At 35.8% G+C, this 25,891-nt stretch overlaps 1 protein-coding gene across 3 annotated transcripts in view; it reads right to left on the minus strand.

Annotated features, from left to right (window-relative positions):
• Window positions 1-25,891, minus strand: part of wasf1 (WASP family member 1) — a 421,986-nt gene that overhangs the window by 395,281 nt on the left and 814 nt on the right. The gene's annotated exons all lie outside the window — the stretch shown is intronic.

Raw genomic sequence — 25,891 nt, forward strand, 5'->3', positions numbered from 1 at the left:
CTTTTAGAAATTATCATCAAGTATATGTCACGCTTACATGATTTTGAGTCAGCAAGAATATCACACTTAACAGCTATAGTTGCTAGAACTTGTTATGTGACTAGGAATTAAAGGAGACAAAGGGTTACACAACTCACTCAGTTTCATATTTATAAAATATTGTGAGATTTTTAATATCTAATTAAATGTGCTACCAGACTCCACCAGTGCTGTTTGAATATACATACATATACATACATATATACATATATATATATATATACACATATACATATACAGTAATCCCTCCTCGATCACGGGGGTTGCGTTCCAGAACCCCATGCGATAGGTGAACATCCGCGAAGTAGAAACCATATGTTTGTGTAGTTATTTTTATATATTTTAAGCCCTTATAAACTCTCCCACACCGTTAACATTATTAGAGCCCTCTAGACATGAAATAACACCCTTTAGTCAAAAGTTTAAACTGTGCTCCATGACAAGACAGAGATGACAGTCTTTCTCACAATTAAAAGAATGCAAATAGATCTTCTTCTCTTCAGGAGCAGAGAATTTCAGAGGGAGAGAGAGAGAGAGCGCTCGCAAAGAAAAGCAAACAATCAAAAAATCAATACTTGTGCTTTTAAGTTTGCCGCGGCATTTTTAGAGCAGAGTTAGTATCTTCTAAGCAAACAGCCTCTGTGCAAACAGCCCCTCTGTTCACATCTCCTCCGTCAGGCGCAGAGAACGTCAGAGAGATAGAGCGAGATTAAAGCAACAATCAAAAAATCAATACGTGTGCTTTTGTGCTTTTAAACATGCCGAGCACCGCAATAAAGCGGCATTTTTTTAGAGGAGCGTCAGTATCTTTTAAGCAAACAGCCTCTGTGCAAACAGCCCCACCATCAGGCGCAGAGAATGTCAGAGAGGGTGAGAGAGAGGCAGAGACAAGCAAACAATCAAGCTCCGCGCGGGATACATATCTTATAGCATTGAGGAGTTTTAGTTAATATGTAATACATGCTCTGATTGGGTAGCTTCTAAGCCATCCGCCAATAGCGTCCCTTGTATGAAATCAACAGGGCAAACAAACTGAGGAAGCGTGTAGCATAAATTAAAAGACCCATTGTCTGCAGAAATCCGCGAACCAGCGAAAAATCTGTGATATATATTTAGATGTGCTTACATTTAAAATCCCGCGATAGAGTGAAGCCGCAAAAGTCGAAGCGATATAGCGAGGGATTACTGTACATATACACATATATATCTCTATCTATCTATCTATATATATATCTATATATCTATATATATATCTATATATATATATATATATATCTATATATCTATATATATATCTATATCTATATATATATATATATCTATATATATATATATATATCTATATATATATATCTATATATATATATATATCTATATATATATATATCTATATATATATATAATAAAACGTTAAGCCTTCTGACAATAAAACTAAGCGCCGGAGGAAGATGCTTACTATCCAGGAGAAGGTGAAACTCTTGGATGTGATTAAAGATGGCAATACCCTACAAAAGCCTCCTCACGCAATATATATATATTGTCACAGATGTCTGAGGTTCTTACCTGGCCGGGATGCCTGGAGGGACCGGATAGAGACATTAAAAGCTTCCAGGTCAGGAGGACACAACCGCCCTGGAGCAGGAGAGGACCACGGGAGAGGAGGAGAGACATTCCAACTCGTTGGGACCCGTGGCCACCGCCAGGGGGCGCTTTAAGTCTCCTAGAACCCGGGAGAACTTTACTTCCGCCACACTTGGCAAGATCGCGGAGGAACCTGCCAGGGACGCCGGAGTGCTTCCAGGGCAAAGGGCAGCACTTATGCCACACCAGGAAGTGCTCCCAGAAGTTCGTTTCCAGCCACCTGGAATGCATCCGGGCGGGAATAAAAGGGCCCGCCTCCTAACAGTCGAGGAGCTAGAGTCGGGAGCGGGAGCAGGACGAAGCTCCCAGGAGGAGATTGGCGGCTAAAAGACTGACGAAAAGAAGGTTTATTGGGAAATTAATTGCTGTGTGCATTGTGTGGTGTTTGGGACTTTATTCCTGTGATTATTTGTGATTAATAAACGTGTGGCTTTTTATAAAGATGTGGTCTCCGACTGGTGGAGTCCAATGTCACAATATACACACACATAGTTAACACCAGACAATCATCTAGCAAAAGCTCACCTCAGCCATTTTTCTCACAGATTAAAAGACATTTCATTTAGATGAAGTTGTAATTTTAAAAACTGCTTAAGAAATTTGTAAAACAAAAAGAAAAATCACTACTCAGGTGTTTGCACTACAGGTCTTTAAATAATAACTGACTGGCAGTACTGTGTTCACAGCTGAAAAAAAAATACCAATTTCTTATGGCAGACTGGGAAGACATCAAACAAACAAACAGTCTGTTTATGCATATTTCAAAAAAATAAAAATGAAACTTTACAGTTTGTGAGGGACATCTTTAAAAATAAATAATTACTATAATGGCCTACATCTTGCTTAATAAAGCTATAGGGAACCTGGAACCTACCCAAGCAGCACTGGGTGCAAGGCAGAGGAATAAAAAGCTGAGGAGTGAGTGGCAGTGCATGTTAGGGACCAATCACTGACCTAACGACAACTCATAATCATCAAACTAACATAAATATCAAGGAGTATGTAGCAGGAGAAAAACAGTATCCAGAGAAAAAACCTATGCAGACACAGAGAGACAGCGTAAACTCCACACAGGCAAGAATCTGAAGCCTCATTTGAATCTAGGCTCAATCTGTGAGGCAACAGCACAAAGTATTGCACCGCTTTGCTGCTCAAATAATAAATAAATAGAAAAAAATAATTAATAATCACTGTGATCCCAAATTCTCAGTTACACTTGCTTCTCTAACACACTGTCAAAATGAACTAGGCAGCATTCTTGAATGGATGTAAGAAACAGCCTTAAGATTTACCATGGTTCATTCAGTTTTTTTGTATTTTTATTTTTTAAGATATTACAAATAAAATCATTTAATTCCCTCTTAAACAATAAGGAGGCCATTAAAATCAGCAACTCAGAGACACTTCTGTCCCTGACAAGAGTAAGACACTGGATCATCTATACTGAATTGCACAATATTGTTATATACATTTAGCATCTTATAAATTGCAGATTAATGCTGAAGTGTTAGATGTGAGATTAGTAGCTGTATTTTTTGTACTCTGGAAAAAATGTTACAGAAATAACTAATCCCAGCAGTACATGGGAACATGCTGGCCTATGGGAAAACAATGAAACTTCTAGAACTCAAATGAAAATGGAAAGGACATGTAGACTCTCAAAGGATATGAGGTTCTCAACTAAACACAATTAGCACGCAATAAGTTAGGTATAGCTATAAATGTAGATATTAACATAATGCATCTTAAGAAACCCACAGTATCAAGGAATGCATTTCACAAAACTCAGTTATGGAAACACAAGGGGGACCTACCACTTAGCGTGTTTAATTTTACACTTCCTGTTCTTTTTCCCCCCCACAACATTACCCCTTTGTTGTGTGTTTAGTTAATAAAGGTAGTCTTCCGAGAACCTCTTTTTGTCTTACTGAAAAATAAACCTTTGGCATTATTTGGCCAGGCTTGGCTATTATGCAGTGTGCTACTATTATGAAAGCTGCATATAGACAAAATATTGCTGCAATTAAAGTGACTCTCTGAAAGACTATTGAACACTGCATTGTCTTAATGCACTTATCTGACACCTCAAAATGTATTTTCCAAATATACAAAATTAAATAGATGAGATATAAAGAAATAATCCCTTAAATTCTATTCAACTGCATGGCTTTTTTATTTAAAATGATACTACAATGCTAATACATCGCTCTAAAGTCAACAAACAGCCAGCCACATGATAGCATGTTTATCAAGGCTACCTCTCAGATGCAGGTGACTAGACTCATTTGCATGCGTTCCCAATGCTCTGATTAGATTTCCTCTCAACTTTCAAAGACACGCAGTTTAGACTGATTCATAACTCTAAACTGGGCCAAGCAGAGCTAATGTGGGAGCTGGCACGTGTGCTCTGAGGTGAGCTGCCACTCTCTTGAATCCTTCCCTGCACCTGATGCCACTGTGGCTTCAGATCTCCATATCCCTAAAATGGACAGAGCAGGTATGTACAGTATGGTGGGATGGTTGGATGTATTAAACAAATAACAAACGCCATAGTCACATTCCAAATATGTGAACATTGGCTGGTTACCATTTTATACATTGTGCAAGTATGAAATTCTGAGTTTGTAATAATGTTGCAGAAATAAATTTATGTAAACTGCAAGGAATAAACTTTTTGTATTTTTTCATGACACAATCAATCCATAAGGCTTCATGCAGTGTGTTATTATTTACAAAATCTAAGTTTTGTAGAATTTAAGTGGGTCTCTGAGAAACATGATAACACTGAATAAATTTAAAAAATTGCAAATAAAGCACCGGTTCATGAAGTGTTTCTCTCACTAACCACTCACCTAACAGTCGGTACTGCTCTGAACAATTCATATACCATAAAAAAAAAAACACTAGCATATCACTAGAAATCTTCCACTCTTACTTAGGTTATGTCTTCAACATTTACACTTAACTTCTGTCAAAGACATGAAAAAAATAAGGTGTTAAGAAATAATCTTGCTCTTCAAAGATGTCAACTGTAATTATATCCCGCATTTCATGATTTTGTGGAAGGGGGAAAAAAAATAACTCCATTTGATGTTTCCATCACTTAGAATACTTGATTTTAAGAGCAGCCGCAGAAATCAGTATTAATGAGATAGACATACATATTTAGGAAATAAAAGTGTCAGCATTTAATACTACCAACGAAAACCACCAGTCCACTCTGACAAATCTTTACAGGAAAATAAAACCAGTACTACTGGTTTACAGTACTACTGTAAACAGGCAAATTGTTTGGAGATTTCTTCACGTGAAGTTTTTACTGGAAAAACCTGTGTTTCGGAGTAATGTCCAACCTCAGGTAACAGACACCAGTAAAACCTACAACATTTTATACATAACCCTTAGAATTTGCTTTTTATTCACACATTTAAGCATTGCAGAAGGTGGTTGACTACGTTTTGAGAAGAAAAAGAAAAGAAAAGAAAAATTAGTCAAAATGTGGGTTATGGAACTGCTTGTGAATCTGACCAATGAGACTGCGGAAATGATGTCAAATACTGCACAAGTACAATGCAGATATTATACTTTTGGTGTTTTATGCTTTTTTCATTATTTACTTGTCACATCTAATCAATAATCCATCATTTCAGAACTTTAAAAAGAACTAAGTGAACTGAATGAGTACTATTTGAACTGCCAACAGCCCTGAGTCAATCAGCATGCAAGATAAGCAGATTTAAGAAAAACTGAAAACTTGGATCAAGCTGAAACATTGCTTGAAAGTGAACAGACAAGATGAGTATCTTCAAGTGCTGCTGAGGATCTAGAGCAATGGTGAGCACAAAGTGAAGATCTGCTTTTGGGGGTTGCTCAGAGGCGTACTATAGATACCCTGAACAATACATCTGCATAATGCTTTACTATGACTGTGACACTATGACTTTTGAATTTTCTTGCTTTATAGTCATTCCAGTGTGCGTTCTGACCAAAGTGTTTGTACATATTTATTTTTTATTCGTTTACTTATCTATTTATGTATTTATTTATTTTCAGAGACAAATAAAGTTGTACCTATCTATCTAAAAGTATAAACAAAAGGAAAAAAACTTGGCTAGCTGTTTATACAGGAGGTAAACAAGTATTTAAAGGTGATTTCAGCGGAGCTTTTTCTCTCAGCTTTAGCCCCCACCATATTGCACAGCATTGCCTCCGCAGATGCAGCCTGCAAATACATTTGCTCATAACCATGACCACTGACAATTTTCTATGGGTTACTGTTTTCAGGAAAAGACAGAAAGAGGTTAAGTTTCCAACCAGCAATTGAACACAACTGTCTATTCTCTTCACCTCTGAAAAAGGACAATATCATACGGATGGACTTAAGCTGAACTTTCTTCACTTTCCCTAGGTGTCCACTGATAATAGCCATCCTCGTCCTTCAACTCTAAGAATGCTAACCTCAGAAGCAGAAAGGATTGACTCAGGTATGCAGAGAAAAATTGCCTGCCACATCCTACCATGCCAAACTCTGTGCTTGAAAAGTATTTTTAATTTACTTTTTTTTATCCAATACATGTGGAGTTTGGCTGAGCACCAAAATTCTTTTTTCACCTCACCCCGGGTTATTTATTATGGCCTACATCACCTTTTTAACATGTGTACCAATGAGACTGCTGCAAGTAAATCAAGTGTTCAGGCTATGTAACACAAACACACACACACACTGCCAAAAGCTAGTTAAATTAATTGGCAACATTAAATCATAAGATTCTAGTAAAATCAGGTTTATATAATAGGAGCACAATTCAGGCCAAGTTTGAGTCACAATGATGTCAAGCTTACGATGTCAAGTTTAATTTTTTGTGAGACAATCAGGTTTCAATTTTACAAGATTTCAGAATTGTTCAATATTACAAGAAATGTGGTGAAGCATTTGATATGGATACAACATAACTCTTCTACTGAATGTAACTCAAAGCCTATAAAAAGTATAGCTGATTATACTACTGCATCGCCCTCACCGAGTAATTGTAAAATTTTTAAAAACTGTTCATTTGAAATAAAATGGAATAATTCAAAAACAAGGCTGACTGAGGCAACCAGAGAGATACCAAAAACCTCTCTACTTACAAAATTTAACACTAAAAGCACCACATACTAAACAACTACATTCTTTCTCTGTGTTAACAGTAGAATCCCTGAATCCAGAGAATATATTCGTAATGGCAGGCCACCTTAATAATACAGTGATCCCTCGCTATATCGTGCTTCGACTTTCGAGGCTTCACTCCATCGTGGATTTTATATGTAAGCATATCTAAATATACATCACGGATTTTTCTCTGATTCGCGGATTCCTCAGTTTGTTTGCCCAGTTGATTTCATACAAGGGACGCTATTGGCGGATGGCTGAGAAGCTACCTATACGATATGCTTCCCAGACAGTGCTTCGCACACTTAAATGCCCAAATAGCACCTATTGATTTTTGATTGTTTGCTTTACTCTGTCTCTCTCACTCTCTCTGACATTCTCTGCTCCTGATGGAGGTGGTGTTCGCAGAGGTGGTGTTCGCACACTGGCCTAGAAGATACGGACGCTCCTCTAAAAAATGCTGAAAGACTACCTTCACATTGCTCCCTTCCTTGCGGCTGCTTTGTTGGGCGGTGCTTCGCAAACTTAAAAGCCCAAACAGCCCTATTGACTTTTGATTGTTTGCTTTTCTCTCTCTGGCTCTCTCTGACATTCTCTGCGCCTGACGGAGGGGGTGTGAGCAGAGGGGCTGTTTGCCTAGAAGATATGGACGCTGGCCCAAAAGCACGTATTGATTTTTTGATTGTTTGCTTTAATCTCGCTCTCTCTCTCTGACGTTCTCTGCTCCTGACGGAGGGGGTGTGAGCAGAGGGGCTGTTTGTTTAGAAGATACGGAGGCTACTCTAAAAAATGCTGAAAGACTTACCTTCACATTGCTCCCTTCTTTGCGGATGCTTTATCACGGTGCTCATACTTAAAAGCCCAACAGCATGTATTGATTTTTTGATTGTTTGTTTTTCTGTCACGCTCTCTCTATCTCTCTGACATTCTCTGCTCCTGACGGTGCTTGTTTGAAGAGAAGATATGTTTGCATTCTTTTAATTGTGAGAAAAAACTGTCATCTCTGTCTTGTCATGGAGCACAGTTTAAACTTTTCACTAAAGGGTGTTATTTCATGTCTAGAGGGCTCTAATAATGTTAACAGGGTGGGAGAGTTTATAAGCGCTTAAAATATATTAAAATTACCATGCAAACATATGGTTTCTACTTCGCGGATTTTCACCTATCGCGGTGGGGTGGGGTCTGGAACGCAACCCCCGCGATCGAGGAGGGATTACTGTATCATTATTTGAACTACATATATTTAATGTGTGTTCCATGTCTACAATGATCTGTGTAATGTAGGATGACATGTTATGCGAGGCAAGAAATGTTGAACACATAACAAAAACAGAAAATGTGTTCTTATGTTATAGTAATAATGACAAAATGTTGATGTGAACAGTGTAAAATGGGAAGACTGAAATCCAAATATCAAATAAAAACTTTCACAAAAAGGTATAACAAAACAAGTGTGCTTGTATTCAAGGATAAAACCCGAAGCAAAATAAATTACTCAATTTACATGTTGCTGTCAATATGTGAAAACTGAAACCCAAACATTAATCGATATGAAGTAAAGACGTTTGCATGCAAGTGTGTGTTTGCGTGTTTCATAGTGGAAAAGTGGCGGTCTCACAGATATCTACGCTGATGCAGGAGTAAAAACTGCTAGTTCGTTAGTGCTTTGAGTGGTGGGCTGCTATTATCGTTACTATAAATAATAAAAACGTACATTTGATTTGAGTCTCTGACAAATCATTTTTCGCAGGCTTCAGGGATTCAAGTGTTAATTCTAATATATAAAAATCAATTCTAACTTTCTAGATACTAGAACTTAGTTTGTATTACTTATTTTCTTAAGTCTGCTTCATATAGCAGGGGTCCCCAAGTCCAGTCCTGGAGGACCACAGTGGCTACAGCTTTTCATTCTAACCCTTTTCTTAATTAGTGACCTGTTTTTGCTGCTAATTAACGTCTTTTGAATTATAATTGACTTGCTCTTGAAGACTCAGACCTCTTAACAGTTTCTTTTTCCTTATTTAGCTACCAAACAATAATGAGATATAGAATGATCCAAAACATGACCAGCAAACTGTGTCCATCATACAATATCTGAAAAAAAGAAAAATCCCCAAAACATTTTAGCAATGCTCTTAGAAAACAGAAAACCAACAATTTTGGAAATGTATGCTATTGCACAACAAGACCAGCAAAAAGCCATGAAATTAAAGAATGGATTTAATTAACAGCAAGACCCAGCACATAATTAAGCAACTGGTTGGAGCTTGAGTTCCTGACTTAGCTGTTCTTCTGTTGGCTCACTCATTTCACATTTCATTTCTGTTTAGGTGCCATTTAAGGGAAGAAATGAAGCAATTCAGTGGAACAATAAAGAAATTGAGGAGAACAAATCCTTAAAAAAAAAAAAAGTCAGTTAATGAAAATCAATTCAAAAGAAGTTAATTAGCAGCAAAAATGGTCACTAATTAACCAAAGGGATAAAATAAAAACCTGCAGCCACTATGGTCCTCCAGGACTGTACTTGGGGACCCCTGTCCTATAGTATATAATTCAAATCAATATTTTTTTTTTAACCTGTTGCTCAATATTTAAATCCTATCTGTGTCACATTCCCACAGGACATACTCACTAAATCTTCAAAGATGTTGCAGACAACAATCTCCTTTTGCCCTATTGTCAGATACCAAAATAATTCAAATTTGTTCAAAGACACACACCCAACTCATAGTATGACTTACACTAACAGATACACTCTAATGTTCTTACACTTATCATATAACTTTTCACTCAGAACTGTGGCACAAATACAGATGTGGAAAACTCACCCCAAAAATTCCCTAGATAGATCACAGGACTTTGTTGAATTTATTTAGATACAAAATGAACTGTAATGTATTCTTTAGAGAGTAGGATGAGGGACACTGCAATAAAATACTTCTTCCCTATTTACATATTTAAATTGGATGTGGGCAGCTAAAGTGAACAAGCTTAAGATAAAAGGAAACAGCTGCAAGGAAGAGTGAGGCAGAGCAGCACAATGGTAACAGTCTAGTTAAGGAATTTTTTGTTTCTGTTTTTAAAAGTACACTTAATGAGGCACATTTCTGTCATTGTTCTTTAATAATATCTGTGCACTCTGTTGAATATCAAAATCACTCTGCTGCTGAGTCAACCATTTTTTTCAAATTCTGTATGCGTTTTGCCAGTACCTAATAGCCCTCTGTCACTGATCTCATATCTATATTTGCTTTAAGTGCCTTTGAACGCTCAGCCTTAAAGTAATTATATCATTATTATAAAATATTCTATATAAAGGGCAATTGTTTTCAAAAGGTAAATATTTTTTCTGTCTTGGTAACATGGATTCATTTTAAATTAGAAAGATTAATTCTGTTGCCAATTAGAATTTTTCTTCTTTACAATTTCTACATGTTACACTTAAAAAATAAACAGACCTAATAATAAAAACATAAATATACCTTCAGAAACTCTTTTTACCTTCTAAAAAGAACATTTGATGATCCTGCCACCAGATGATTTAACTACACTGGGTTTTTTGATTGATGATTTAGTTTGAAACGGTTTAGTTTCAGTTTAAACTTAGTGCCATTACATCTTACAGTACAATTAAAAATATATGTTTACAGTCCGACATGTACCAACAAATATATAGTAGTACACATAGTGCATAACAATTAAAATTAAAGTATGCAAATGGTCCACATTAAAACAAATGCGTACATAAATTTACTCACTCTCTATTATATATGTGGGTGTATGCATATGTGTATGTGTATAATATATATATAAGTCAGTGCATCCGGTAAGTATTCACAGCGCATCACTTTTTCCAGATTTTGTTAGGTTACAGCATTATTCCAAAATGGATTAAATTCATTTTTTTCCTCAGAATTCGACACACAACACCCCATAATGACAACGTGAAAAAAGTTTACTTGAGGTTTTTGCAAATTTATTAAAAATAAAAAAACTGAGAAATCACATATACATAAGTATTCACAGCCTTTGCTCAATACTTTGTCGATGTACGCAATGCAGCAATTACAGCCTCAAGTCTTTTTGAATATGATGCCACAAGCTTGGCACACCTATCCTTGGCCAGTGTTGCCCATTCTTCTTTGCAGCACCTCTCAAGATCCATGACTGACTGACTGTTTGTGGATTTCACTTCCCCAAACATCAAATCTTTTAACTCTCTTGGATGCGCCTCCTCATTGTGTAGAAACACTACTTTTCCCTGATGGCAACACGAATTAGACGATCTATAAGTCTCTGACTTGAGCTTCAAAGCCTTACAATATTTCCATACTTGTGACATATCACCTATGTCCATATAGCCGATCTCTATTCACCTTTCCGTTATTTCACTGAGTAATAATTTCTCTTTGTTATTGCTAATGCGATCTTTACTATCTTTTTTTGATAGGTTCGAATTTTTCTGCTTCTATAATTTGTAACTTGCTCTGCATGTATACTGCACCTACGTTTTTTTTGTGTCTTTTGAATTCCACCGTTTTCATTATCACTAACCTGCTCTGCTTGTGTTTCGCCCCCTCGTTTTTTAACCTCTTTATGACGTTTTACTTTGTTTTCTACTCTGTCTTTTCCTTCTGACCTCACTTTGTCCTGCTATTTTTTCAATTACACCTGGTCCGTGATGATTATTTTCCCTTTTTTTGAGTAATAACTTTTTTGTTATTTTGTTGATAACCATTTGTTTGCGCTAATGCGATCTTTATTCCTTACTTTGATACTTTCGAATTTTACTGCTTTCATATTCTTTAGCTTTCTCTGCACATGTATCGCGCCATCGATTTTATGAGCCTTTCAAATTCCACTGCTTTCATAATCTCTTATCTGCATTTTTTTCTCTCCAACACTTTTGGGTCTCTTTTCTCCGCGCTGCTCTTTCTTCTTCACTTAGTCGTTGACGTTTCATCTAGAACGTATTGTCCTTATATGCTTTATATGAACTTAGAGCACAGGATCTGCGTCTGCTAGAAGCCTTTACAGTTTTGATGACCGTGGTCTAATTTGAAAATGGTTGTAAGTAGTGCGTGGCTTGCAAGAATCTCATGTTCCAAGTCCCCATGAGACGGTCCTGGGACAATCTCTTGGCACCAAGTCTCACGTTTAAGGTCCCTGCGAGACACTCTGTGGCCAATCACTTTTGTCTCACGGGTCTTTTAAGTGTCTTCCGAGAAGATCACGTCTCGTCTCCCTAGTCTCCCTTCCAAGATTTTTTTTTTTTTTATAATAGAGAGATGTTTGCCCCAGTCTTTAATGTATTCAACAAAATATGTACCTCACCTATAGTACCAGGTTTTTCCTTATTTCATCATGTAGGAAAGCAACACCTCTTATATAGTACAACTTACTAGTACAAGACAGATTCCCATAATAAATGATTCAAAATCTTCTATGGACACAAAAACCAGATGAACATATCTGCAACATCATAAAAATCTGTCCATGAACAAAAAGAGGGTTCATTCTTTCACTGCTAACATGGAGTCAACTTTTATCTTTCAGGATTTGTGGTGGAAACATTAAAAGCCAGCATGTACAGACTAACCTTACGTGTTGGTGTAATTCATTTTCTAGCCAACAGTTTTAAAAATGGAAGATGATCATTTCAGAGGTTTTCCTACAAGGTTTAAACTGAACAACAAATAAGGTGTTACTAGTGATGCTCTGCCAATTTTCACTTTAAAAGGACTCATTCGGTGATTAGTAAATAGACCAATCACCACAAATGATTTTCTACTTCTTCTTTTCTGAGTATTATGGTTATTTAGTTGTTGTGGTATTATGGTACATGAGCAAGAGCACACATTTTTTTTTTTGCTGGGAACTTCTTGTAAACAGGGAGCAGTAGGCGTAGACTTCACCACAAAGACAGAAGAGTAGAATATTAGGCATTAAAGAAAGTGGAGTAATAAACTGAGAAAAATGAATCAAAGGAGCCATACTATGCAGTTAGACAAATGGCAAGAAAAGCTACTGTAAATAAATTCATACTTTTTGTGTCTTTTAATTAAAATTAACACTGCTTTTCCGAGTTTAGACAATAAACAAGCTTGTGTTAAGCACAGGATCTTGCATTTTAAAAAGAAGAGAAAAAGAAGAATTCAAAATTGCTGTTAAGTAAACAATAGGCTTGTTAGCTTAACAGCAAAATGTGTCTATTTTACTCGTAAACTAGGTTAAGCATTTCAGCCTTGTATATTTTTGATAAACATTTTATGAGCATTTCATAGATTTGAAGATTTTTTAAAGGTTTGTACTGTGTTTAATATTTATTTGTGTGTTTTATACAGTATACAGGTTTTGGTAAGAAACAAGTACTGTATAATTAAAATGGTAATCCATACTTATAATTACACCTCAAGAATTAGGACTGTCTAGCAAGTACACTGTTGAAAAGAAATTTCTAAATATATTAAAAATATATTTTAACAGTAAAAAAAGCTGACGAACAATTAATAAATAGAAATGATTAACACCTGTAAGTGCATGTATGTTTAGCAGTTAAACACTGCCTACATGTAATTAATTGAATCAATGTATGAGAATATATACTTTTTAGTTTAGCAGATGGTAAAGATTACTTCATAAATTAAGCTTTGTTTCATATAAGTATATTACAGAAGAAACACCAATATAAGAAGCATTTTTTTATTTATTAAAAATTATGAGAAGCATTTTCTTTAAAAGACTTGTTATGGGTAAATATTGTATTTTCTCTACATATATTATTACTTAATAATGTATGCATTTTAAAGGAATTGTATTTATTTTAGTATTTTAAGCTTACTGAATAACAAGCCTACAGCTTTTTTTTTTTTTAATAAAAATGAAAAAGGTGGTCATCATCAAGCCCTTCCATGAGAACCCTAAATCCAAAGAGGACTGTTTCATTTATATTAGGTAGAATGCCCAGAGGGGACTGGGCGGTCTCATGGTCTGGAACCCCTACATGTTAATTAATGTTGATTTATTTTGTTTTCTTATTGGGTCTTTTATTTTTCTATTCTTTATTATGTAAAGCACTTTGAGCTACTGTTTGTATGAAAATGTGCTATATAAATAAATATTGTTGTTGTTATAGTTTAAAAGTTAACACTTTAATATAGAACATGTGGCTTCTCCGCGTCTAGTTATACAGGAGCCCAATAAGACAAATTTTTTTTAAAGAAAAAAAATTTAAATTTGTGCATCTCTAGTTAATACCATTTTCAAACCTATTACATTACAGAATGCAAAATATAAAAGGGTTTAATGCGAAACATGTCCTGAAATATCTTAGCATCTAAACAAAATGTTACCCTTTATGTTTTAATTATATGTGTCGCTGTGATAGCTTGTTTCTATGTCATGAACTGCATGATATCAGTACTTTCTGTACTTGAAGTCAGTCTTTACTGAATTCATTCATCCATCCATAAATGAACTTGCCTAATCCTGTTTAGGCTTGTAGAGACACTTGTAGCATCATTTGGCACAATGCAGCCCCCAATCAGGGGACAGGGTGCTAATCCATCACAAGAAAAGCTCACCGACACATCCACACTTACTCATACTGGTTTAGTTTACAGTTGCCAATTAACACAATGAGCACATTTCTTGCCATCAAAAGTAGAAACTAGGTTGTTTGTTTTTTTTAAATGATGTTATACTGAAAACTGGCAACTTTCTACTGCTGATACTTCCAACAATCTCTTATTTTTAAATCTAGTGGATGCACTGCCTTCTATATATTTTTGGTTATTTTATTTTCTATAATTTAAGACTATAAAATACACTTGCATAGAGAACTTCTAACATTAAATAAATTAAGACTGCTACAAATGTGCAGAAAAGGCCTATGAAAGTACACAGATGTAGAAAGAGCTTCACTGTATATGGAAGGAAGGTCTGAGTTGAAAGAAGAGCAAAAATGAGAGCATAATAATCAGGTGGATATGAGGGTGAAGATGATTAATTCACAGTAAAGACAAAGGATTACTGTGGAGGTGATGACATGATAAGAATGAGGGGGTGAAGTTTGGATGGAAGTGGAAAAGGAAGCTAAAGATGACATGAATGGAAGCAGGTATGATGGTATAACATAAATAGATCTGAACTCCTAAGATATTCCCAAAGAATGAATAATTTAATAAGAGAATTAATATACAAATAAAACTAAAAACAAAAATGCAGAAAATGGAGAAAGGGAATGTGGGTAACCACCATATAAACTCTAAAGGCCCACGTAATAGTTGTGAAGCCAGATACTGCTGTAGCTGTTGAACAAAACACCCAAAAGAAGTAGATTCTAAACACTGCATTTATCTGAATTTACAGTGATAGAATAAAAGTCCAGTTTTAGATGTGCCCTTTTGTCTGACTGTTCATACTTATACTGGCATGTAATCTACATTTGATTCCTTCATTTACACAGGTGGCCTGCAGAAAGGACCAGCATGTGCAAATAAACACCACCATTGATGTTAGACAATTGTTGTTGGCTTTAGGCTTAAGTTAATGATGGTACCCAGCTGTTTGACACACAAATTAACAGAAAACTTTTCATCTTGAAAAATAGTACTGAACTGTCCTCAAAAAGGATATTTTCTGAGAAATGAAATTATGCTGGAATTGAGATCGACATCTCATCCCAATTTAGACTGAAGGATTTTATAACAGAGGGGAAAAAAATCATGACTAGCCACTTTAGCCATTTTGTTTAGTACACATAAATTCAATCAACTTTTAAAAATTCAAAATATACTTTGATTACGTTACACAAATGTTAGTAGACGTAACCGAATGTAAACACAAATACATGCTCACATTTTGTACTAGTGAGTAAATGCTTCTGCATGCTAACTACAGATTTTGTCTTAATATATCTATAATATAGTTTACAGTACATACTAATCAGCCCTTAGGTTCTTGGGACCCCAGGATGACGTGGATTGAATCAAGGCATTTTCCTCAGTGTGAAATAAACATTCAGCCTATAATGCTTCTGACAATCATGTCTAAAATATTAATGATTCGGTCATTTCTCAAGAAATGTAAAATTTGGTTTAAAATAGCTTTAAGAACGGAAGTTTGAGACAACTAACCATAGCAAACTCCCTTTGTTAAGGAGCACTACTTACTACCTTTCTATAGGAAGACAGACTGTTTCAAAGGCCATACTAATGTAGGCTTCTGTATATAATTTACAACATCTTGTAATGCTTCTTAATATACAGCCTCTCTATATATTATCTGTAATTGACATAAAACATTAAAGCCAACAGTTGTTGAATACATTATCACACATGTGCATGCATGCTTGTCAGAGGTAAGCACTTCCAACACCGGGGACATTATTGCCAACTACTGTCTACTTGCCTTTAGTACCCACCCACAGCTCTGAGAAAATGCCCAATGAGGGCAACTGATCCTGCATCTTCCATTCCATGAGCTATACAACCACGGCACTCACAGAAGGAGGTGTCTCATTTAGGAGACGAGCAACCCTACCATGAAGCCAGACCGCTCTCTACAGCCCCCTTACCCTACCTTGTTGACTATAGTGCCTTTGTGTGCCTGCTATTTTTGTTTCCTGTTGCATTAGCAAACAGGGTTGCCTAGTTGGAGCCCCCAACATTTTATTTGGGCTCTTCAATCAATCAATCAATCAATCAACATTTATTTATATAGCACATATTCATACAAAAAAATGTAGCTCAAAGTGCTTTACAAAATTAATAGAGAAATAGAAGACCCAATAAAAGATAAACATAAGTCAACATTAATTAACATAGAATAAGAGTAAGGTCCGATGGCCAGGGTGGACAGAAAAAACAAAAAAAAACTCCAAGAGCTGGAGAAAAAAAATAAAATCTGTAGGGGTTCCAGACCAAGAGACCGCCCAGTCCCCTCTGGGCAATCTACCTAACATAAGTCAAACAGTCCTCTTTGTATTTACGGTTCTCACGGAAGGACTTGATGATGATGATGATGGTTACGTAGACTTCTGGCTTTCAGTCCATCAATGTTGGTGCATCATGATGCTTTGAGTAGGTGGTGGTGGCGCAGGCACCATTATGCATAATGATTTATGCTTTACTCTCAGTCAATGACAAAATACACCAACAAAAAAACAAAAAAACACACATTATACAAAGTCTAAATTAACACAAGCTGCCCTAATTTCAAGTGTTCATAAAAAAAATGTAATAATTGACTTCATGAGATAGAAGCATATAATAATAAGTTGCATCAAATATTTGAAATAATATAATGTGTGCATCAATTTGAATGTTCTCAATTGTAATAGAAATTTGCTGATAGATGATCATATTGGGCTAGATCCCAAGTAAAGGATCAAAAATAACATCATATTTGTAATAATTGGCCTTTAAATAGTCTAAAATCATATCTCACATGCTTATGTTTGAAATATGTTGTTTTTTAAACCTTCTGGGAGTGGCTGTTAGAGGACAGCAGAATCAAAAATATTATATTCACGATCAGCAACCTTGAAACAGCATAAAACAATATTTCACAAGCCTATATTACTAATCACCATTTTATATGAAGTGTTGTAACTTTGACCCCTTAAACGGTATATCAGTAGGGAATGAACCACTGGGGTTGGTTAATGTGGTATGCACAACTTCCAAGCCATTCTGATCATTTTTGCTGAAGACACCTATTTTCTCTTCATCATAAGGGTATAATTTCTTACACAAAATATGGTAAAAAGTGGCTTAAAAATTGCGGTTTTTCAGGTTCAGAAGGCCAAAAATAGGGGGGGATCCCAAAATAAAATCTTGCATAACTAGATATCAAGACGCATAAAACAGCATATTGTATAATATGTGGGGGTTTTCTTGCACTGGCAAGTCGGGAGTAGAAAGAAAAAAAAAACTGAAGAGATTTCAAGAAGTTAATAACGGAGTCTATAATGTTTTCAAATGTATCTTTTTTCATTAGCAATCATGAATGAAGTTAAGAGTCTACTTTGTTTGCATTACATTTATTTTTAAAGGTTCCTGGAATCACCCCTGTACTTTTTATTTTGGCTAAGCTGGTTTCTAACTTCTTTGTGAAATCTACACCAAACCGTGAATGCTTAAACAAAGTCGTAACTACATCACAGTCGCCAGCTGATTCAGCCTGTTCGTTCATGCAGGTAACATGACTGTACTCATAACCGCACTCCTCTGTAAGCCATGACTTTTTTCCTTCTTTTTGCAGCACTCATTTTATAAGTTGATGTTTATTGTTATATTTACACAGTACAATGACATTTTTCCTTGCATGTCTCCAATAGCCTAGTAACAGTAATATAATACCATCAACAGTACTGGGCAAAAGGCAACTATTAATCAGTAATATTCTGTGTCTCCTTCACTATCCTCTGTGTAGTGCTTTATAGTCCTAAGTGGAGCCGATGTTATACCAGGAAGTAATGCAACCAGAGGCAACAGATTTCACTGCACACCTACAACATATTGGTTGGTATTTAAAGATGGAGACATCTAGATTTTCTTCAGACCTCTGAGAAAATAAAGGTGTTGCTGAAATATCTTAATGACAGCCAAGATATACCGTGCTCATTTCTGATCAGCAGCCGTGTGGAATCTGGCTGGCACCCTAAACTATGCACAATAAAATTTCAACCTCACACACATGCAGGTTTTTACATACCTATGAGAATACTCGTACAGTTCTTGTCACTGGATTTCATGCTACGTACATCACTCTACCCCAGGATGTCCAGAGCACATGCTTGCACAATGATACCAACCACACCAGGCAATATCTTTTGCAAAAGTGTTAAAAGCATGCATTAAAAAGATTTGAGAGGTGGGAATAAGCTTTTCTACTATTTGGCCACTCAGTCATTGATGAATATCAGTCAGAGTCTAAAGGGGTACAGTATTGAACAGTGTTGAGGATAAGCATGGAGGAAGGCTTGCTGCTAGTTACACATGCTGGGGTCTGCTATGTAGGAGGTCTAAAATTCAGTTGTGGATGGTGGTACTAAGACCTAAACATAAGAGCTTAGTGATCAGTTTTGAAATGGCATTGTTAAATGGTGAGCCATAGTCCAGCATGTGATTGTGGGTATATTAAGTATAATGGACTGGCACATCATCCATGGTGTGTGAGCACATTTTATAATTCAAGTGTGCATGAAGAAAATGCAAAATTGAGTAAGAAGAGTACTGAATGAAAAGCCAAGTGACATCAATTATAGACAGTTAAACTAAAGTTGAAAACATTGACATTCATCTACAGTATATGCTGTACATTACTAAAAATCAAAGTAACCTGGAGATTACATGCAAACAAGCAGATCTTGGCAACTCATTAGAAGAAGCCTCACCAAAAATGTGATCCTCCCTGCACTACCTATAAATTCACATACTGTACGTACTGTCTATCATTTACGCCGTTTGCACAGAAGAAACGAACCACAAGCTCAGTCAATGAATGAAAATGTATAGGGTGGTCCAGATCTAATTATGCGATTTTCATTACGCTATAACTTATCAAGTTTATTACATTGAAAATCACCCGAAATATCCCGACCATTGAGAAGTGTGCGAAATGACAACATGAAGAATCGTCTTTGTGCCGAACTGGAATCGTCCCCGCAAAAATCGAAGTCATCCAGACAATCTGGATCTGCATAATTTGATCTGGACCACCTGTACAAGTTTCAGTCTCCCAATCCAACTCTTCAGTCAGTTTAGTGTAGGCAGATGAAAATGTGACATTCAAGACAATGCTATTTATTCCACAAAGACACATTTATCTGGGTCTGAGTATTAAAAATCAATAGAATAAAATCAATAGAGATAAACAGTAACCAACATATACAATGTACTTGCCAACACACTTAGACAGAAATACCACCCACATATATAGAACATTTGCCATATTTGGAAATTTAACACAGTTAGTCTACTTTAGTCTTGAAAACTTACTTTTACACTTTCATTTATTATTGGATTGTCATTTATTGAACAATTTCTCTGTAATACACTACATCCATAATATACAAGAATGATAATGTGTTGCTTTGTCCAAATAGATGAATGTTGTTAAAAAAAACTATGCCAGGGCTTCAATTTCAGTGTGGAAGTGCATGTATCCTGCCTATTCTTCGAACTCCTGCATGGTTTACTTATTAAAGAGGGGGGGGAAAAAGCTTTAAATTACAGTATTGCCAATTTTATAAATAAAAATAGGTGATGCGTGCATCCTTTGAGAGCATGACAATCTAACTAATCAGCTCTAAGTTGACAGAGTTGACGAAGTGTTGAGATTATTTGCTATTTACTACCATGCCATACATGGTTGTGATGGAGAAACAGAATCCTCATATTCATCCTTAAATTGCTATGAACACAGTTACATCCATTCTCTGACCATGGTCACTGGAGTCAATGCCTATTCCTGCCACAAGTAAGGATTCAAACATAGATAAGCCATAAATCTCTCATGCACTCAACTACATATCAATCTAAAATAAAATGTATTTAGTGCAAATAAAAAGTTGTCCAAAGTTAGAACTAAATTTTGCACTTGCTGTCAGTCCAGTTCAAATTCTACATTAATAACCCACCATAAATCAAAGTCTGCGCACAACGTTTTATAGCAATTCTGAAATAAAAATCTTAAATTGACAAAGTTTGAATTCACAAAGGCAGTCTTAAAATTAGGACAAATTAAAAAAAAAAAAAAGAAGGCGGGAAAGCTTTGGAAAATAACATCAGGTGTATAACATTTAAATTTTAAAATAATTTCACTTGCTCATTAAAAATTACTCTTCATAAGTGTTATTAACCAGCTAATGTACTCTTCATACACTGATGCAAACCTAAATCTCCAAACAACAAATGTTACAAACCTGATAAATTGATTTTTCCACCAAATCTGGTATGAGCAGTATGTTTTTATAAATGAGTTTGTGTAAATTAAAACATTTTGAATGGTGTTCAGTTATTCAAGCAACAATGCTAGTATAATGTTTGAAATTGTACTTATAGTGTTGATTTTAAGCAATATTTAGTTTTCATATATTGTACTTCCGAGAAAATGTCAATAAATATTTGGTATGTGTACGTCTTATATTGTGTAGTCCATGATAATCATACCATTCTTTATAAATCCTATGATAAAATCCACCCCATTCCAATTACAGTGGAACTTCGGTTCACGACCATAATTCGTTCCAAAACTCTGGTCGTAAACCGAAGCAATTTCCACCATAGGATTGTATGTAAATACAATTAATCGATTCCAGACCGTACGAACTGTATGTAAATATATTTTTTAGTTTTTAAGCACAAATATAGTTCATTATACCATAGAATGCACAGCATAATAGTAAACTAAATGTAAAAACATTGAATAACACTGAGAAAACCTTGAACAGAGAAAACTAACACTGCAATAGTTTGCACTATAGTGCTAGGAAACGCTCGCTAAAAACACTTTTTTTTAATGAGTTTTAAGCACAGGGGGAAAAAAATTAACATTTGAAAAATCCGTAATTTAATAAACCACCAAGAAAAGTAACACTGAACATAATGCACACTATGAACTGATCGCTGTAAACAAAACTGAAAACAAAAACAAGCCTTTTCTACCTTATGCGTCCAGCATTCCCTCTCTAGCTTGCTCGCTCTCTCTTTCTCTGTCTCTCTCGTGTGTGCGGGTGTCTCTTTTGCAAGCCTGGAGTGCCTGTGTGTGTGTGCCTCTGTCGCACGCCTCTGTGTGTGTGTGCCTCTCACACGCACCTGTGTGTGTGTGTGTGTGTGTGTGTGTGTGTCGTGCTCTCTCGCTGCACAGGAAATGCACAGGGAGAGACTGAACAAGTACTAACCTAAAGAGAAACTGGCTTGTTCGTATACCGAGTGTGTGGTCGTAAACCGAGGCAAAAGTTTGGCAAACTTTTTGGTCGTAAACTGAGTTGTACGTGTACCGAGATGTTCGTGAACCGAGGTTCCACTGTACTTGTTACACTTGGGGGAAGCTCCCATTTTGTCATGCATGAAATTCAAGCCCTGAACGGCATAACAAATAGGGACAGTGTACACTTATTTATACTGCATCAGAATCCATTTACAAACAGATGCCAGACTCTTTTAAATTCAGATATATTCAAGCATCTTGCTGTCATCTAAACAGCTGTTCACACTCCCTTCCCAATGAGAATTAAACAAAACACAAATAATGTAGCACTATGACTGAATAATTGCTAAGTAACATATTTTCTTTGCAAAATCTTAAGGTGGTCAACACAAGAGGTAACATATTTAAAAAAATAAAATGTCCAGCTAACTCACTACTTACACATACTGTGTGCAATACTGTCAAGAGACACTCATTGTTGTACTATGAGTCGATATACCATTAAAACTAACATAAATTTACTCAAGGTCTATTCAAATGGAGTGACTTTAGAAAAAAATTGCATATTAATCATGAGTCCAACAAAGGGTCTGAATGAGAAGAGTAGCAAAATGTTGGCCAGGTATAGCAATGGTATGGTGAGGGCATCCATCTGCTAGAGAACAAATACTTAAGTCAATACATTGTTAAAAATAATGGAAATGTTCAAAGTACAGCAATTGTATACTGAAATGTAGGAGTCAGCAGTTCCGTTAACTACAAAAATCCAGAAGAAAACTGGACTCAAACTGTATGTACTCTGTCTGCAATGATTTTTAACAGGACAGCAGAAAGAAATATCACACTAAGTACTGCTCAAGAAAACTAGGTCAACAGTAGGCTTGAAAGATGCATTAGTGAGAACTTGGAATCATAAACTTCAAAGTGTGCTAGATATAGTGACAGTATAAGCAGCTATGAAAGACTACCAATAAGAGCAGCAACACACAGAGGTGGTTGAGCACAAGACAACCTCACACTCAGCAAGTACCTGATCTCGAGCAGTCCGGAATTAACAAGAGATGCTTACACAGTGGCTCCAGAAGGTTGTTCAACAGAAAACAATGCAACTTCACCAAAATTGACCCATTTGACCCAACATCCATATGGGATATAGAAGAAAGAAAGACACATTCATTAATTCATGCCTCACTAAAACGATGAACGCACTTATTTAATCTTGACTGCAATGACATCACTAATATATAAAAGTGGGCTGATGGGCTCTGCCTGTGCAAGGGCGTACCTGACAAGCTAATTTCATTCTGATACTCTTCTAACAACAATCAAAATAAGGTATGTAGAAAACCATTGAAATCATACATAAAATTGACTTAATGTGTACTTCTGAAAAATTTGGTGGGGCTCAAACTTTCTCGACCTGCCTACGACAAACTGTGAAAGGGATTTCCAAATTAGAAGAATCAAAACAGAACCGAATACAACAATATATTTGTGTTATTTCTTAATGATCTTGTTGGTTGCCACCTTGCCACGGTTAGCACGATGCAAAGCATTTGATCTTGGTCAGTTTGGCAGGGCCATCCCAAAATCATCAGGTGGCATTATCATTATTGCTATAGTGTTCCAATTGTTGCATAGATATGTCTGAATGTACATGGATTAACAGCATGCCAATGTACTTTAGTTGGATGGATTGCTTTACATAAAGCAGTACTGCCAACTGCCCCGAGCGTTAAATTCCCCATTTAACCCAACTGTGGAATTTTCATTGTCTTTTCACAATACTTTATCCCATAAAAGTACAGGAGTGCTTTACTATCAATGTGGTGATGTTCAGACTTGCTTCCATCAGAATTCTCTTTCTTATTCTAAAACTTGGGTAGGTAAAGTTTTTTTGTTAGTATTTGGTACACTTTATTAATCCCTTTATGAATACTTATTCATCAGAACAAACTGGTCATAGATTAACTCTGAAGCCTATACATAATTATAGTACATCATTAGCTTGACTAAATATATATATATATATATATATATATATATATATATATATATATATAAAGGATGAAAATTATATATTCAGATACTCACAGGAACTGTTTGAAAATAACAGACTGTCAGAGTTTCCATTTCCACAGTAGTTGAAAGTTATTCACTATGATACATGCAATATGACACTCAAGCGATCCTGTTAACTGCTAGGTTGCATCCAGTAGTATTACTGTATACCAGCTAATGATTATGTATTTGAAAATTGTGGTTCTCCGCCTTTAAAGGAGTTGGGAATTGCTAAGAAATTGCCAAGGTGCAGGAAATACAGACATATAGAGAGTCCTAATTAGGGCAAGGAGAAGAACACAAGAAAAAAACTACATGAGAAAATGTAATCATGTTTTCTTTTACAAAGATTTGCATCTTCAGAACATAGCAGATTTCTACAAAAAAACAAATCAAACGTATTGCAACATTCCTAAGCTTCACTAAGTATTTAACAATCCAGTATGAATCGAATAGCATTATTACAGGGAAATATACAGGTTTGTACACAAAGGAATTCAGGCAGTGTGTTGTAGTAGTTAATTTCTGGATTTCAGACCCTGAGGTTCTGGGTTCAAATCCCACTACTGACACTGTGTGACCATGACAACAAGTCACTTGACCTGCCTGTGCTCCAATCGGAAAACAAATGTAACTAATTGTATCATAAATGTTCTAAGTTGACTTGGATAAAGGCATCGGCCAAATAAGTAAATGTAAATGGAATAGGTATAAATGTACAGTACCTCAAAGTGGCTAGGATGTAAATGAATCTACAGTAAATCCAACACAAAACCCTTACCACTCTGCACACGAAAAGACCAAGAATCTGCCTGTAAATGAGTCCTGTAGCCATAAAAACAAAAATAAATCTATTTTTATGGACATCTCCATTTGTATGACGCTAGATCAGTGCCCCAAGAAAAATAATTAAAGCATCTGATAACAGTTTTTCTTCTGTTCGGTTTCATATGGTCGTTTTTGTTCCCTCTCGGATAGGATGTTGTATTTCCAACAGGTTCCTCTGCACGTTATTTAAAGGGCCGAAATTACTACAATAAAAATATTTAAAAACTGCATTATGCAAGACTAAGTACAATACTAAAGCATAATGATCCTGAATGAAATCAAAGACTGGAATAACAAATTGGAACTCAGCTTGACATCGCGGAGGCGCACAGTTACTTTTCGACAGAACCGTGACAAACCAAGAATCCCCCATGTACGATTTGACGTTACGTTAACCTGAACTAGCTATCTTAATTTATTATGCATTTCTTGTTATTGTTGATAATAAATGATAATGATTTTATCTAAAAATCACAGTGAAGGACAACAAACAACATATTACAGATCTGCTGTGGCAAGGTGTTACCCCATGCGGGCGTCAGCATCGACAAACATTAACAGAATACAGTAATGTATTGATCATTTCTTATCATTCATTAAATAAGGTTTAACAAAAAAGGGTGTGTGGAGGGAAAATAAGATAAAGGATTTAATTGATTCATTCTACTAATTGACTTTGATTTGTTGCTCGGAGGTGGGAGGATGCGATTAACACGAAAATGCAAGCGATTCAATGGCATATTCAAAAAGATACAGTAAGTCATAACCACATTATGAATAGTATAGAGACAAAAATACAGACATTGGGTGCGCAGGCACGGACAAACGTACAGACAGACAGACAAATTATGGACTGTACCCGTACACTTTCTTTACGATACTCATTGCCTGTGGCTAATTTCCTTCACGACGTATCTTCTCAACAGTTCTTGGACCTGTCAACGTTACCTTTGTGCTGAGCATCCTCACTAGCCTGGGAGAGACACGCGTCCTTGCGTGAAACACATTTATGCTACCCATTTCTTAACAAAGCCATACATTTTCCTTGACAAATATGTTACTTAGGAGAGGTATTCTATAAAATAACCTTAAAGCATTAAACACAACTAATACCTTGTAGCAAATATCTGTTTAATGTAATCCACGTTTAAAAAGTTCCAATTAACCATGATGACGAGTTGGCAATATAGCCCACAAATCTTTATACAGTAAAGTGAAAAAAAATTATGTTTA

Source organism: Polypterus senegalus, chromosome 3, assembly GCF_016835505.1.
Source record: "Polypterus senegalus isolate Bchr_013 chromosome 3, ASM1683550v1, whole genome shotgun sequence".
NCBI lineage: Eukaryota > Metazoa > Chordata > Cladistia > Polypteriformes > Polypteridae > Polypterus > Polypterus senegalus.